At 43.5% G+C, this 17,653-nt stretch overlaps 1 protein-coding gene across 1 annotated transcript in view; it reads right to left on the bottom strand.

Annotated features, from left to right (window-relative positions):
* Positions 1-14,828, bottom strand: part of LOC126094932 (transforming growth factor beta activator LRRC32-like) — a 50,908-nt gene extending 36,080 nt beyond the window's left edge. The window contains exon 1 of the mRNA XM_049909579.1: positions 14,766-14,828. The gene's annotated coding sequence lies outside the window, so the exon portion shown is untranslated. The remainder of the gene's footprint in view (positions 1-14,765) is intronic.
* Between the last annotated feature and the right edge of the window lie 2,825 nt (positions 14,829-17,653).

Consider the following 17,653-nt stretch of genomic DNA (forward strand, 5'->3'; position numbering starts at 1 on the left):
CGTGAAAATGTAATCACATGTCAGTTCTAGTGTAATATATTTGTCCAATGACTACCCGTTTATCATCTGCATTTCTTCTTGGTGTAGCAATTTTAATGGCCAGTAGTGTAATTTAGTTGAAGGTTTGGCAAAAGCTACTCAGCAGCCACAGATAACAAGATATTATCAGGAGGTTACAGATATGGGCACACAACTCACATAGCGTTTGATAATTTTGATTGCATTGATAAAATTTCAGGAAAAAGTACACTGTGCACGGAGCAGTTGGAATAGTCTGTTAATTTAGCCATATAGGAAGTGAGGACCTTGAAATAATCACTTCTTCAGGTATTGAAATGATACTACATGGTTCCAGAGACCTTTCTGAGACATATATAATGTATATATGTAGACTGAAGTCACAAATGAAAATTTTTACCATGGTTGGGACACGAACCCAGGTCTTCTGCTTACTAGGCAGATGTGCAACCCACTACGCCATCCTGGTATAGTGACTTTGTACAACTGCATGGACGACCTTAGCACGCCTCTGTCCTCAAGTGGACTCAGGTGTGAACCGGAATTTGGTTTGATGAAGGAGGTGTGTGAGGTTAGTCCGTGCAGGTGAACAAAGCCGCTGTGCCACAGTGACGTACTTAGCGTGTCTGCCTTGCGAGCAGAAGACCTGGGTTCGAATCCCAGCCTTGGTACAAATTTGAATTCTTCGCTTCAGTCTGCGTATACAAACTTCTTCAGTTCTTCCATTTGACAGCAACGAGGAAAGATATTGACATTCTTTCTGTAAAGATGATGTTTAATGAAATTTTCCGAGGTGTTGGCCAAATTACTGTAAAGCAACAGCAAGTATGATGATGATTCTCGTTGATTCTTCTAATAGTGCAGTCGACCTACACAAAAGAGCCCAAGAGATAACTATTGATAAAGATTTGTTATGCGTAATGCCTTTGTCAGATTTGATTGTATTCCTTTGTGGTTGGAGTTCAACTGTGTGATATTGACAGATCATAGTGAAAATCCAAAAGTTGACTACTTCCTCCAACAGACTCTTCTCGATCGTCTTAAGCTACTGAAAATGAAACACCTGTCATGGCCCCAGAAACAGCTGAGAAAAGTGGTGAAAAGCGTTTTTCGTGGAATACAATTTGGCCAGAGATTCAAGAGAATGAAAAGCCAAAACTTGATAATATTTTCGTAATGAGTCACCATTTTTCAGAGCAATCAGGAAATTGACAGATTCCAGTGGGTAATGGGAAGTATTGGTTCAAGCAGAATTATTAGCAGGAGGTTCAGTGAAGCGCTTTTTAGACAGCAGGCGCTAAGCGTTGTAAGCGACTCCATCAGTGTCACAGTCACCGCGCTTCGAAGAGTGTTTATCCACAACTCAAGTTCCATCCGAGATGCTGAATGTACTCTTAAAAGTAGTTATCGATACCACATCTACTGAACCTGATTCTTACGACAACGAGAGGATTGAATTACCTGATTTATTGAACCACATTTTTAACGGCTGTAAATAGGTCTGCACACGTACAGTGATGGGTAAACACGGAAAAAAGGTTCAATACTACTGCAAGTATGGTGAGCTCATGTACTTGTTTGTTCGGTTGACGAGAAGCACCTGTACCAGTTACTTCGAACTATACTTGGACGCAAAGTACAACGTGACTGATTCATTTTTTCCATTAAACCAGTCTATTAATGCTAGATGGTTCCTAATGTACTTAATTAACTTAATTCGGTTGCGCCGAGAAAATTGACCACTGGTTACCGAATTGCGACGAGGCGCGTTTGGAATCAGTTATACAAAAGACAATATGGTTTGTTACTAAACGATGATACATCGGAGTCTTTCAGAAGGCCCAATAAAAGATATAAAGCAAGTCATCACAATTTATGAAAACGATTAAAAGTACGGTAAATCAATTTGATGATAGTTTCGTTAAATATATTTTTCTTTAAATTTATTCTGTTAAAGCAGCATATTTAAATGTTCCTGATTTCCAGTTTACTATTAAGTCAATGGACAATACACACTGATTAATTTTTATTTCCGAATGCATTTCTGTTGTCGGAAGACTTGAGAAACGATATCACGAAAGAAAATTGTTAATTTCGCATCACAGTGCGCCTTCAAAGTTCACGTGAATAAAGACATACAGGTAGTACTAAAAACGGAACGAGAAATCTTTGGTCGGCTATTCGCAATTAGCCTTGCAGAAGGAAGGACGTCCCGTCGATATTGAGGTCATTAGAGATGGAGCACAAGCTCGGAATGTGTCAAGCATGGGGAAAGAAACCATCCCGGAATCACGGAAAATCACGTGAAACCTAAATCTGGTTGGCTGGACGCTGGTCTGAACCGTCGTCCTCCCGAATACGATCCACTGCGCCACCCCATTACGTAATTAACCTTGAAAAAAAAAAGAACACCGACATTTCCACTAGCACCAATGCCACCTGCTCTTTTCTGGTGTACCGGTGAAATGTTAAAAACATACTTGTACACATTATAAAAGACATTTAAATCTCCAGTCCACATGCTTCAGCCTACACGAATCGATGCCGAAATAATATGGTTTTTAGTTCTTGCGTCTGATCGATTTCTCCTGCCCACAAACGTTTGATAAAGAGACTATGTGTATTCTCATACAGCTTTAATCAAATAATGCTGCAGAGATACATATTATACTTGATCCCTATTGAACACATTCAATCAAAGACTGCAACTATAAAATCTACAAGGGTGCGATACATCATACAGAATTCCAGGCCCTTTACAACCCAGGTTAATCAGTTTTTTAGGAAGTCTTATGTTTTTTCCATTTAAAGAGGCTTCAGCACAGTTATTCGCCAATTATTTGGAGAACGACACTTCGGCATCAGTAATGCAAATGAAGAAAATCTTTATAGCGTTTCAGACTTCATGCAACTCCTATTATACGAGAGTGTGATGAAAAGTTATACCTCCGAATTTTTTATTGTGTTCTCATTATCCGTTGAGGTATTGCATATCATACGTATTACTGGGTCGACATTCACTCTTCGCCGACGCAACGTTCAACCCTCTGCCGCTAGAGGGGTCTGAATTGTATCGTGTAACATGGCGGTATGTACCGTAACTATGTCGCTGGGGGGAAACTGAAAGCCAAGTGTTCGTCCACACATAAAACAGCCTGTCTTCCAGCATGAGAACGAAAGACCACACACGAACGTTGCGACATCTGCAGCGATCCGACACTTTATGTCCCCTGTCATCGACCCTGCTCCATACTGTCCCGAATTGGCCCCATTCGATTTTCACCTGTTTAGAAAACTTAAGCAACATGTTCGAAGACTTCTCTTTGATAGTGATGAGGCTTTGCAATCGGAGGTGCGGCTGCAGCTCTGTCAAGATTCATTACTATTAAGTCAATGGGCAATCAACAGATGTTAATATTTATTTCTGAGTGACGGTAGCAACAAAGCGATCTTCCTTTGGGAGAAATGTGTTTGTCTCCATGATGACGGTCTTGAAAAATAATGAAGAATAAAGATGTAGAACGTTAATAAAGTTTGTTTTATTTAAAAATCTTTAAGAGTTATCACATAAAAATTCAGAGGCATTAGTTTTCAACAAGCCATAGTGTAAACAAAAACCACGTCGTAAAAACTGACCAAAATTGATTATGAACATCAACGTAAAGAAGCAGATAGGCGAATTACGATTCTTATTAGCACAATGCCACCAACTCCAGAAACTGTAGGAACAGGCCGTGAAATTGTTGTTTTAGTAATTCTCTGGACAATATGCATAAAAAGTAGTAATGGTAAATTTGGTTAGCATGTTCAGCAACTAAGACAAAAGACAATATAGACGTCCACTGCAGCGATTGCACAGAATTAGCATCGAAGTTGGGATGCTAATTATGTCTACGTCTGCCAGCATTCAAGGTATTTACAGGCCGCGATTGTAGCACTGCCGTCTATAATAGAGGAAATGTTAGAAGTTTTATAATTTTTTTGTACGAGACCAACAAACAAGTTTTTCGTCATCAACAGATGATACAGTCATTTTCATCAACGCAAAAACTGACGTTATTCAATAATTTACTCCTCTGAAGCGCCAGAATAACTTATATAGGCATGAATATTCAAATACAGAGATGGATAAACAGAATACGGCGCTGCGGTTGGCAACGCCAATACAACAAGTGTCTGGCGCAGTTGTTAGATCGGTTGCTGCTGTTACAATGACAGGCTATCAAGATTTCAGTTAGTATAAACGTGATATTATAGTCGGCGCACGAGCGATGGGACACAACAGCTCCGAGGTAGCGATGAAGTGGGGATTTTCCCGTACGACCATTTCACGAGTGTACCGTGAATATCAGGAATCAGTTAAAACATCAAATCTCCGACATCGCTGTGGCCGGAAAAATATCCTGCAAGAACGGGACCAACGTCGACTGTAGAGAATCGTTCACAGTGACGGAAGTGCAACCCCTTTACAAATTGCTGCAGATTTCAGTGCTGGGCCATCAACAAGTGTCAGTGTGCGAACCATTGAACGAAACGTCATAGATATGGGCGTTCGGAGCCGGCGGCCCACTCGTGGATCCTTGATGACTGCACTACACGAAGCTTTACGCCTCGCCTGGTTCCGTCACCACCGGCATTGGGCTGTTAACGACTGGAAACGTGTTGTCTGGTCGAACGAGTCTCCTAGCAAATTGTATCGAGCGGATGGAAGTGTACCGATATGGAGACAGCCTCATGATTTCATGGATCCTGCATGTCAGCAGGGGACTGTTGAAACTGGTGAAGGCTGTGTAATAGTGCGGGGTGAGTGCAATTGGAGCGATATGGAGCCCCTGATAGGTCTTGACAAGACTCTGACAGGTGACACGTAGGTACGCATCCAGTATGATGAATTCGAGCAGGACAATGCGACACCCCACACGTCCAGAATTGCTACAGAGTGGCTCCAGGAACAGTCTTCTGAGTTTAAACACTTCCACCAGGCTCCAGAGACATGAACCTTACTGAGCATATCTGGGATGCCTTGCAAAGTGCTGTTCGGGTTCTTACGGACGTATGGACAGTCCTGGAGGATTCATTCATTTGCCTCGAGCACTTCTTCAGACATTAGTCGAGTCAATGCCACGTCGTGTTGCGGCATTTCTGTGTGATCGCCGGCGGTCCTACACGATAATAGGCAGGTGTAACAGTTTCTTTGGCTCTTCAGTGTATCTGACTTACAGCGGCGCAGAATTGTTAATGACGCGAGATTCGATATTCATATGTATTCAAACGAATTATTCAGTCAAGAAAGATAATGAGTAGTTCATGAAAAAATAAAAGCTCCAATTCAAACATTATTTCACCATTCTGGAACTCGTAGCATTAAGTCGCACAGAATTTACACACATTAGGAAATTTATTCACTGACAGCGAATTTCTTGATGTGATTTACTAAAATATCACACAAGAAGAGTTGGTACCAGGAGTACCGTGGATGTCCGTCCGCAGCAGGATTATCGCCGTCGACAAACCAATCAAGCGGCCCGCGAGAGTGACAACCTCTGGAGCTCCAGCACCACCAGGAAGAGAGATGCGCGCTTAAGGAACCGTGCACGAGCAGAAGTTGTCATTTGCAAGTTGTAAGTCAGCCCGAGTGTTGCTAGGGAGTTCCTGCAGAACGTGAGAGTGAGATAGAAACAGTGGCCAACAGATGGACAGTCTCCAGGTAGAAACAGAATAGTGAATACAGAGTCCCGCCAGAAAAATGTATACACACTTTAAGGAACGAAAAGTATTACTTACGTGTTCATTTTACATTTAATAATTGACCACACATGTTGTATAACCTTCAGTTTAGCACATGGTTACTTTAAATGTTCAAAACGTTCACCGTTGGCGGCTATACACATAACAGAACGATGAGCGGTCGCCGCAAGTACGTCAGTCAATGTTATAGTGGAGATCTCTGCACATGTCGCCATCTGCTAGCGACGTAGCGAAGTTCCTCCTGCGTGCGTGGCTTACGTCGACAGACGTCATCATTCACAGTTCCCCACAAGTAAAAGTCCATAGGTGTTAGATCTGGCGACCGTGACGGGAACTCAATGGGCCCTCTTTGTCCAATCCAATGCCCCGGAAAACTGTCATCAAGGAAACCTCGTACAGCTGGGTGGTAGTGTGATGGCGCCCCATCCTGTTGCTAGAAGACCTCTTCAAAAAAAAAACGGTTCAAATGGCTCTGAGCACTATGGGACTCAACTGCTGTGGTCATCAGTCTCCTAGAACTTAGAACTACTTAAACCTAACTAACCTAAGGACATCACATACACCCAATACACCCACGCCCGAGGCAGGATTCGAACCTGCGACCGTAGCAACAGCGCGGCTCCGGACTGGAGCGCCTAGAACCGCACGGCCACCGCGGCCGGCAGAAGACCTCTTCATCAGCTCCATAAAGCGCACGTATACCTATCAAAATTGATGTTCGTAACATTTCTAGGTACACTCCTCCAGTGACAGTAGCACCAAAAAAAAGGGGTCCTATTAAGCCCCTAGATGATAGTCCACACCACACATGAACCCCTGGTAGATTCACTGCTTCATACAAATAATAATGCAGATTTTCCGGCGCTCAGTACACACTGTTATTCCGATTCACGGTTCCATCAAGTTTAAATTGCGCCTCGTCGCTCCGCACTACCTTCGTCATAAATTGCTCGCCATCAGTTACCATTTGCTGATACCATTCGAAAAATTGCATTCGGCGATCAGGATCTTCATCATTAATCGCGTGCAGTAATCGTGTAAAGTAAAGTTTCCACTTTGCAGCATTCAGAATTCTTCGTACACTTGTACTGATAACCCCCACTTCACGGGCACATTGCGTAGCAGACTTCTGTGGAGAATTTACAAACGCATCTAACACGAGCGGCAACGAAGCAGGACTTGTAGCTGTACGCTGTCTTCCTGATCTTCCCCTGGAAATATCACAAATCATTCCACGCAATTCAAACTTGTCAATGATGCGTTTAATTGTTAGATGGTTTGGCAGTTCTGTGTCAAACTCCCGTCTCCACTGATGTTGCACTTCAACGGCATTATCAAACTTGAAAAACCACTTCACAATACACTTTCGTTGCCCGAATGTCAAGCGTGCTGCAGCGATCTTGTTTTCTCAATAGCGAGATGGAAGTATTAATATACATACTACAACACACTCGTAACTCAAATCGAACGACAATATCTTTATCTCGATAAAGAGTGACAAAGAGTGTATACATTTTTCAGGTAGACTCTGTAGAATAATCGTGTACGGACAGAGACTGCCTGCCAAGAGATTTAACTGTTAGTTTGGGACTGTTTTCTGAATTGTATATCAAGATAGAAGGTTAGTTTCCATCCGAAATTAGTTCAGAGAACATTATTTTGTTTGTGTTCGTAGAACTGCAGTCAACGCGCAACAGATAGGCTAAACCGGCATTCTATAAATGCGGTAAGTACCGTTACCAAAGTTGAGTAATATATTTTACTAGTCACTATTCCGTGTTACTTTCCTGGTGCGTGTCTGCTGCCCTAGAACCAACGCACCCGTCCTACAGGGACACCTGTGTTAGTCTTTTTCAGCGGCAACGAGACTTTCATGAAAGCGGACGCCCCCAGTACACAACACTTGACATCAGCTGTGCCAAGAGTCTTAACGCCGACAAGTGTATATCGGTACTGCCTGCCGATAAGGGAAATACGACAATCGTAATGAAGACCGAATATTATGGGCAGCACCTGGCTCACCGACGTATAAATTGGCCTCTCTGCTGAAGCCGCATGTGGAAAAGACTGACACGTATATAAAGGTTCAGGACTTTTCACTGAGAAGCTCAAGTAACTGAAACATGGACCAAACGACGTCCTGATCAGCTTTGATGTTTCTTTGTTTACTAAAGTGCCACTCAGTCATTCTCTGTGGCATATTGGTTCCATAACTCCGCAAGACATCACCAAGTTCTTTCATGCTTGTCCACCACGAGCTATATCGTGTGGAATATCAAACTCTACGAACAGCTGGAAGGCGTCGCCATGCTTAGTCCAGTGGTGGCCGACTTTTTCATGGAACATTTCGAAGCACAATCCAACTTTGGCACAGATAAGAGCGGCGATGTGTCGGGGCATGGAAGCAATGAGGCCTCGATGGGTCGCTGGAGAGAGTTGGCACCGCGTCTGCACACACAAGTCACCCAATTCCCATAAATTACGGGGAGGGGGGGCGATGAGCTCTGACGCCACATCCCACATGTGTGCAACCAGGTTCAGATCTGGCGAGTTGGCGGGACCACGACATAAATTGGAACTTGCTATTGTGTTCCTCGAATCATTCCATCGTTCTCTTGGCCTTGTGACATGGCGCATTATCTTGTTGAAAAATGACACTGCCACCGTGAAACATAACACAGAACAACGATGAAAAACCTTTTTTGCTGAAAGTACCTTATTCTTATGTTCTTTTAGGGTGGGAAATCCAAATATGATACTTAAAAAACTGTATCACCCACCATTTCTTCACATTTTACAGTTAAATTTATTAAATTAAGCGATTGCTTGAAGAATTTAGCAGCTTTTATATAGTTGAAATAATGTAAAAAGGAGATATAATGAATGTAGATGGCATTGGTAACACTGCTGAAAAACATTTGCTATCAAAGAAAGGTCTATTTTTGTGTTAACAGATGGTGTTTTGTTTACTGTCAACCTAACCTCATTTTCCCGTTTCCTGTACATGTGCTCAGTACAAAGTCTAATCGTGATTGTAAAAACTCTGCTGACAGTTTTTGTTATATTTGTGGTGAATTTGTTACTAAAAACTGTGGTGTCACCGCCAGACACCACACTTGCTAGGTGTTAGCTTTTAAATCGGCCGCGGTCCGCTAGTATACGACGGACCCGCGTGTCGCCACTGTCAGTAATTGCAGACCGAGCGCCGCCACACGGCAGGTCTAGAGAGACGTACTAGCACTCGTCCCAGTTGTATAGCCGACTTAGCGAGCAATGGTTCACTGACAAATACGCTCTCATTTGCCGAGACGATAGTTAGCATAGCCTTCAGCTACGTCTGTTGCTACGACCTAGCAAGGCGCCATTACCAATTGATGGAGATTGCACTTATACCTCACGCCAGTCTGCGTGAGCTTGCACGCGTGCATTTCGGCCTCCTCTAACTACAAGGTGTTGGCACTTCTGCCAACACTTCAAAAACCACCAAAGAAACATTACAGACTTCGTGAAAAAGGTTTATCTATCATACTTTGGTTCTAGATGATCAAGATAAATCTTGGGCGCCGCATAAGGTATGTTGTGTGTGTGTTGAAGATATGATAAAATGGTCCAAAAAGGAGAAAAAAGCCTTTAGTTTTGCTGTTCCTATGATATCGAGGGAGCCGAGAAACCATTCTGATGATTGCTACTTTTGCAGTGTGATATTACTGGTCATAATTCTGAAAAAAGAAGGTAATAAGCTACCTTAATCTTCTGTCCGCCATCCAACCAGTAGGGCATGGTGTAGATTGGCCGGTTCCTGAACCACCAGATGATTTAAATTCTATTCCAACCAAAGTATTTTCCCATAATGTGATTTAGATGAACCAGATGATGATGAATTCCAGTGTAATACAGAAAGTCTAGAGGCCAAATTGTTTAATCATTCCGAGCTTACCGATTTGGTTACTGATTTGGGCTTAACGAAAGAAAGAGCTGAATTGCTTAGCTGTAGATTAATAGAAAAGGACTTATTGGCAGTTGGGACCAGCATATACATGTATATAAAGAGAGATCAGCAATTTTCCAAGTTCTTTCAACAAGATGGTCATTTAGTGCACTGCTCAGACATTCCCGGTCTGATGAATGAGTTTGTAATTGAATACAAAAAGGAAGACTGGAGGCTGTTTATTCATCCAAAACTAGTGATGGAAACACGCTACCAAGTCCGCTGGAACATCAACATGATGGGTGTTGGTCAGTTCACTGAGAGGTTCAGCAATTGACTCATCGCAGAAAAAGGTACACAAGAAAAAAGAAAAAAGAGAAAGAAAATACAAGCCAATTCCAGCTGAAAAGTGAAACCTCTATTAGCACATATCATTGTTTTAAGTAGCTTACTGTAAATACAAATCACGCTTATGTTGTAAGAAGGCGTTTCATTAACTTCCCCGTTTACCGTATAGCATAGGATTTTTATACTATATAATAAAAAGCATATTGCTCGAAACCTGTAGCTGATACAAAAAAACTAAGGTTAGATTTGGATTCAGCTCATGTTGTTGTTGTTGTCTTCAGTCATGAGACTTGTTTGATGCAGCTTTCCATGCTACTCTATCCTGTGCAAGCTTCTTCATCTCCCAGTACCTACTGCACCTACTTCTGAATCTGCTTAGCGTATTCATCTTTTGGTCTCCCTCTACGATTTTTACCCTCCACGCTGCCCTCCAATGCTAAATTTGTGATCCCTTGATGCCTCAGAACATGTCCTACCAACCGATCCCTTATTCTTGTCAAGTTGTGCCACAAACTCCTCTTCTCCCCAATTCTATTCAATACCTCCTCATTAGTTACGTGATCTACCCATCTAATCTTCAGCATTCTTCTGTAGCACCACATTTCAAAAGCTACTATTCTCTTCTTGTCCAAACTGTTTATCGTCCATGTTTCACTTCCATACATGGCTACACTCCATACAAATACTTTCAGAAACGACTTCCTGACACTTAAATCTATACTCGACGTTAACAAATTTCTCTTCTTCAGAAACGCTTTCCTTGTCATTGCCAGTCTACATTTTATATCCTCTCTACTTCTACCATTATCAGTTATTTTGCTCCCCAAATAGCAAAATTCCTTTACTACTTTAAGCGTCTCATTTCCTAATCTAATTCCCTCAGCATCACCCGACTTAATTCGACTACATTCCATTATCCTCATTTTGCTTTTGTTGATGTTCATCTCATATCGTTCTTTCAAGACACTGTCCATTCTGTTAAACTGCTCTTCCAAGTCCTTTGCTGTCTCTGACAGAATTACAATGTCATCGGCGAACCTCAACGTTTTTATTTCTTCTCCATGGATTTTAATACCTTCTGCGAATTTTTCTTTTGTTTCCTTCACTGCTTGCTCAATATACAGGTTGAATAAGATCGGGGAGAGACTACAACCCTGCCTCACTCCCTTCCCAACCGCTGCTTCCCTTTCATGCCCCTCGACTCTTATAACTGCCATCTCGTTTCTGTGCAAATTGTAAATAGCCTTTCGCTCCCTGTATTTTACCCCTGCCATCTTTAGAATTCGAAAGAGAGTAGTCCAGTATTTCAGGTCATAAAAATCTACACTCCTGGAAATTGAAATAAGAACACCGTGAGTTCATTGTCCCAGGAAGGGGAAACTTTATTGACACATTCCTGGGGTCAGATACATCACATGATCACACTGACAGAACCACAGGCACATAGACACAGGCAACAGAGCATGCACAATGTCGGCACTAGTACAGTGTATATCCACCCTTCGCAGCAATGCAGGCTGCTATTCTCCCGTGGAGACGATCGTAGAGATGCTGGATGTAGTCCTGTAGAACGGCTTGCCATGCCATGTCCACCTGGCGCCTCAGTTGGACCAGCGTTCGTGCTGGACGTGCAGACCGCGTGAGACGACGCTTCATCCAGTCCCAAACATGCTCAATGGGGGACAGATCCGGAGATCTTGCTGGCCAGGGTAGTTGACTTACACCTTCTAGAGCACGTTGGGTGGCACGGGATACATGCGGACGTGCATTGTCCTGTTGGAACAGCAAGTTCCCTTGCCGGTCTAGGAATGGTAGAACGATGGGTTCGATGACGGTTTGGATGTACCGTGCACTATTCAGTGTCCCCTCGACGATCACCAGTGGTGTACGGCCAGTGTAGGAGATCGCTCCCCACACCATGATGCCGGGTGTTGGCCTTGTGTGCCTCGGTCGTATGCAGTCCTCACTGTGGTGCTCACCTGCACGGCGCCAAACACGCATACGACCATCATTGGCACCAAGGCAGAAGCGACTCTCATCGCTGAAGACGACACGTCTCCATTCGTCCCTCCATTCACGCCTGTCGCGACACCACTGGAGGCGGGCTGCACGATGTTGGGGCGTGAGCGGAAGACGGCCTAACGGTGTGCGGGACCGTAGCCCAGCTTCATGGAGACGGTTGCGAATGGTCCTCGCCGATACCCCAGGAGCAACAGTGTCCCTAATTTGCTGGGAAGTGGCGGTGCGGTCCCCTACGACACTGCGTAGGATCCTACGGTCTTGGCGTGCATCCGTGCGTCTCTGCGGTCCGGTCCCAGGTCGACGGGCACGTGCACCTTCCGCCGACCACTGGCGACAACATCGATGTACTGTGGAGACCTCACGCCCCACGTGTTGTGCAATTCGGCGGTACGTCCACCCGGCCACCCGCATGCCCACTATACGCCCTCGCTCAAAGTCCGTCAACTGCACATACGGTTCACGTCCACGCTGTCGCGGCATGCTACCAGTGTTAAAGACTGCGATGGAGCTCCGTATGCCACGGCAAACTGGCTGACACTGACGGCGGCGGTGCACAAATGCTGCGCAGCTAGCGCCATTCGACGGCCAACACCGCGGTTCCTGGTGTGTCCGCTGTGCCGTGCGTGTGATCATTGCTTGTACAGCCCTCTCGCAGTGTCCGGAGCAAGTATGGTGGGTCTGACACACCGGTGTCAATGTGTTCTTTTTTCCATTTCCAGGAGTGTATAAAGATCAGCTATCTAAGTAAAAAAAGTTTAAAAAAAAATTTTCGTTGGCCAGCGTAATCGTCACGAAGAGGTGCACGTGGTATTCAACCAGTGTACGATAGACGTCGGCCGTCATGATGACTTGCACGAGCTCCACTGGCCCTCTGGATGCCCACGTGAATATTTCCCAGAGCACGACGGCGCCGCCACCAGCTTGTTTCCCTCCTGCAGTACCGGTGTCAAGGAGCTGTTTCCCTAGAAGACGATGGATTCGCACCCTCCCTTTGGCATGATGAAGGCATCGGACTTCACCAGACCGATAGTCGCGTGCCCGTTTCAGTCGTATTTGTCTATGTCGTGGTGTTAACATTGACACATACAGGGTGTTTCAAAAATGACCGGTATATTTGAAACGGTAATACAAACTAAACGAGCAGCGATAGAAATACACCGTTTGTTGCAATATGCTTGGGACAACAGTACATTTTCAGGCGGACAAACTTTAGAAATTACAGTAGTTACAATTTTCAACAACAGATGGCGCTGCAAGTGATGTGAAAGATATAGAAGACAACGCAGTCTGTGGGAGCGCCATTCTGTACGTCGTCTTTCTTCTGTAAGCGTGTGCTGTTCACAACTTGCAAGTGTGCTGTAGACAACATGGTTTATTCCTTAGAACAGAGGAGTTTCCTGGTGTTGGAATTCCACCGCCTAGAACACAGTGTTGTTGCAACAAGACGAAGTTTTCAACGGAGGTTTAATGTAACCAAAGGACCGAAAAGCGATACAATAAAGGATCTGTTTGAAAAATTTCAACGGACTGGGAACGTGAAGGATGAACGTGCTGGAAAGGTAGGGCGACCACGTACGGCAACCACAGAGGGCAACGCGCAGCTAGTGCAGCAGGTGATCCGACAGCGGCCTCGGGTTTCCGTTCGCCGTGTTGCAGCTGCGGTCCAAATGACGCCAACGTCCACGTATCGTCTCATGCGCCAGAGTTTACACCTCCATCCGTACAAAATTCAAACGCGGCAACCCCTCAGCGCCGCTACCATTGCTGCACGAGAGACATTCGCTAACGATATAGTGCACAGGATTGATGACGGCGATATGCATGTGGGCAGCATTTGGTTTACTGACGAAGCTTATATTTACCTGGACGGCTTCGTCAATAAACAGAACTGGCGCATATGGGGAACTGAAAAGCCCCATGTTGCAGTCCCATCGTCCCTGCATCCTCAAAAAGTACTGGTCTGGGCCGCCATTTCTTCCAAAGGAATCATTGGCCCATTTTTCAGATCCGAAACGATTACTGCATCACGCTATCTGGACATTCTTCGTGAATTTGTGGCGGTACAAACTGCCTTAGACGACACTGCGAACACCTCGTGGTTTATGCAAGATGGTGCCCAGCCACATCGCACGGCCGACGTCTTTAATTTCCTGAATGAATATTTCGATGATCGTGTGATTGCTTTGGGCTATCCGAAACATACAGGAGGCGGCGTGGATTGGCCTCCCTATTAGCCAGACATGAACCCCTGTGACTTCTTTCTGTGGGGACACTTGAAAGACCAGGTGTACCGCCAGAATCCAGAAACAATTGAACAGCTGAAGCAGTACATCTCATCTGCATGTGAAGCCATTCCGCCAGACACGTTGTCAAAGGTTTCGGGTAATTTCATTCAGAGACTACGCCATATTATTGCTACGCATGGTGGATATGTGGAAAATATCGTACTATAGAGTTTCCCAGACCGCAGCGCCATCTGTTGTTGAAAATTGTAACTACTGTAATTTCGAAAGTTTGTCTGCCTGAAAATGTACTGTTGTCCCAAGCATATTGCAACAAACGGTGTATTTCTATCGCTGCTCGTTTAGTTTTTATTGCCGTTTCAAATATACCGGTCATTTTTGAAACACTCTATATTATCACCTTATTCGAATGGAAAGATGCAGGAAGTAGAACTAAAATATATAAGAAAAAAGGTTACCTGCTGTAAAATCAATTCGTAGTTGTACGTTTCGCATTCCTCTGGTCTTCAGCAAGTGAATCGTGGAAGTAAACTAATGTTAGCGCCCACTATCTGCGGTATATATAGACAAGCGTGAGACGAGAGGGGAGGCAGAGAAGTAGAGGCGAAGAGATGAGCGTCAGAGATACTGTGGATGGGATAAGATGACAATCACGAGATAAGAGAAATTTTTTATCAGCCATTGTCTATTGGCTGCTGACTCGTGAGACGTGTTCACTTTCGCGTTGATTTTTATCACTTTTTACACTGGGTTAAGTTGCATGAACAGCTGCGCTGCGCAAATCCTTAGGTGGTAATTAGCTCTACGTTATTTCCGTAGCCAGAGAACGATTACGTCCACACTGCAGAAAGATATAAAGACAGAGTTAGATCGGTTACATCTCTAAGCGTAACATGTTTTTCTTCCTCTCAGTAGGCAAGACATTTATAATTTTCGTGCATCCCTCCTCAACCTCAGATGGATAGTGGGACACGAACAGCACGGTCCTTGCGTACACCGTCATTTCTCGCCGGTTAATGCTGGCTGTGGATCATGCTGCAGTCATCGTCCCATGACGTCCGTCATGTGCTCTATTGGAGACAGAAGTAACCATAATAAATTCTGTTTTGTAACAAAATATTTATCGTTGAACCAACAATTGGTTCGTTGCTCAGTAATAGTAGACAGTCGTACATGCTGAGTAATGTATTGTTCGTTCTCCACTTGTCACGTAGATGGCTACCTATAGGTTTACTGTCGACTTTGTATCATCTGGTTGATAACAGTATCCCACTTAGTGTGCTAACACTATATAAATTATATTAATTATATAAAAATGTTTGAAGAACTCACACACCGAGCGAGGTGGCGCAGTGGTTAGCATGCTGGACTCGCATTCGGGAGGACGACGGTTCAATTCCGCGTCCGGCGGTTCTCCGTGATTTCCCTAAGTCGCTCCAGGCAAATGCCAAGATGGTTCCTTTGAAAGCGCAAGGCCGGTTTCCTTCCCTGACCTTTCCTAATCCGATGAGACCGCTGACCTCGCTGTTTGGTCTCTTCCCCCAAAAATAACCCAACAACAACAACAACAAGCACTCACAATCGAGCTGCAGTAGAGCATTACAAACAGTATTGTAAGGTGCTTAAAAATATTATTAGGAAGACAAAGATTATGTGGTACGCAAATATAATAGTCAATTCACAGGATAAAATTAAATCCATATGGTCAGTTGTGAAGGAAGTGTCTGGTCAGCAACGCAGGGTCGACGATATAAAGTCAGTTCTTAGTAAAAATGTATCTGTTACTGATAAGTCAGATATATGAACAGTTTTTAACAATCAATTTCTGAGCGATTGTGGTGAATTAAATAAAAACTTGGTTTCTACAGGCAATCAGATAATTCTAGTGGAAAATGACTTTCTGTGAATGATGTCTGCAATACTCCTATGTGACAATGACAAGGAGGAGATTGAGTTAATAATTAAATCAATGAAGACTATGGACTCTCATCGATATGAAGGAGTACCTAGCAGAATATTAAAGTACTGCGTTGCACATGTTAGTCCTGTACTTAGCCAAATTTGTAATTTTTTCTTTAAGAATGGTCAGCTTTCTGAATGATTAAAGTACCTAGTACTAAAGTCACTTTATAAAAATGGAGAATGGAATAATGTAGCCAATTTTAGACCTATTTCTATGACAATCAGTGCTTGCTAAAGTTATTGAAAAGCCTGTATATATAAGGATAATTGATCATTTTATTTTACATAATTTGATATCAAATGTACAGTTTGGTTTTAGAAGTGGTTTAACAACTGAAATTGCTATAGTCTCTTTTTTCCGTGACGTACTTCATGGATTAAACAAAAGGTTTCGAACTCTAGGCATCTTTTTTTTTAAATAACGTGTTTCATAGTGTTGTTCACAAAATATTGATCCAATAGTGTGACCATTATGGAATACAGGGAGTATCTGACGATTGGTTCACCTCTTACTTTGATAACAAACAGAAAAGGTCATTATTCGCAGTGTTGAGAATGGCTATGATGTGAGACCTGAGTGGGGCATGGTCAAAAGGGGGTGCCACACGGATCAGTGATGGGGCCATTCCTGGTCCTTGTTTATATAAATGATATGCCATCTGGTATTACATGTGACTCTAAAATATATCTGTTTGCTGATGGCACTAGCTTGGTAGCAAAGGATATTACGTGCAACGCTGGCACTGTTTCAAATAGTACAGTTCATGGCTTGTAGAAAATAAACGAACACTAAATCACAGTACGACTCAGTTTTTACAGATTGTAACAATTCAACAAAACCCGACGTTTTAATTCCACAGAATGGGCATATGTTTAGGAAACTGAACATTTCAGATTTCTAGTTGGTCAGATAGATAATACATTGTTGTGGGAAGCCCACGTTCAGGATCTTGTTCAAAGACTTAATGCAGCTGTTTTTAGTATTCGAACGGTATCTGAAGTACGTGACAGCTTGACACGAAAATTAGCCCACATTGCTCATGTTCATTCGCTTATGTCGTATGGTATTATATTTTGGGGTAACTCTTCCCATTCTCAAAGGATATTTTCCACAGAAACGGGCGGTTCGAGCAATAATTGGTGTAGATTCGGGAACCTCCCGTCGCCCCTGTTCATTAGTCTGGATATTCAGACATTGGCCTCTCAATATACATGTTCCTTACTGTCGTTTCTAGTTAAAAATATCGGCTTGTTCCCAAGGATTAGCAGTTTTCACTCAGTTAATACTAGGCAGAAATCCAATTTGGATTTGGATTGCACTTGTTTGAATCTTGTGTAGAAAGGCGTGTAATATGTAGCTGCATCAATTTTCAGTAAGCTACGA

The sequence above is a fragment of the Schistocerca cancellata genome, chromosome 8, assembly GCF_023864275.1.
Source record: "Schistocerca cancellata isolate TAMUIC-IGC-003103 chromosome 8, iqSchCanc2.1, whole genome shotgun sequence".
Lineage (NCBI taxonomy): Eukaryota > Metazoa > Arthropoda > Insecta > Orthoptera > Acrididae > Schistocerca > Schistocerca cancellata.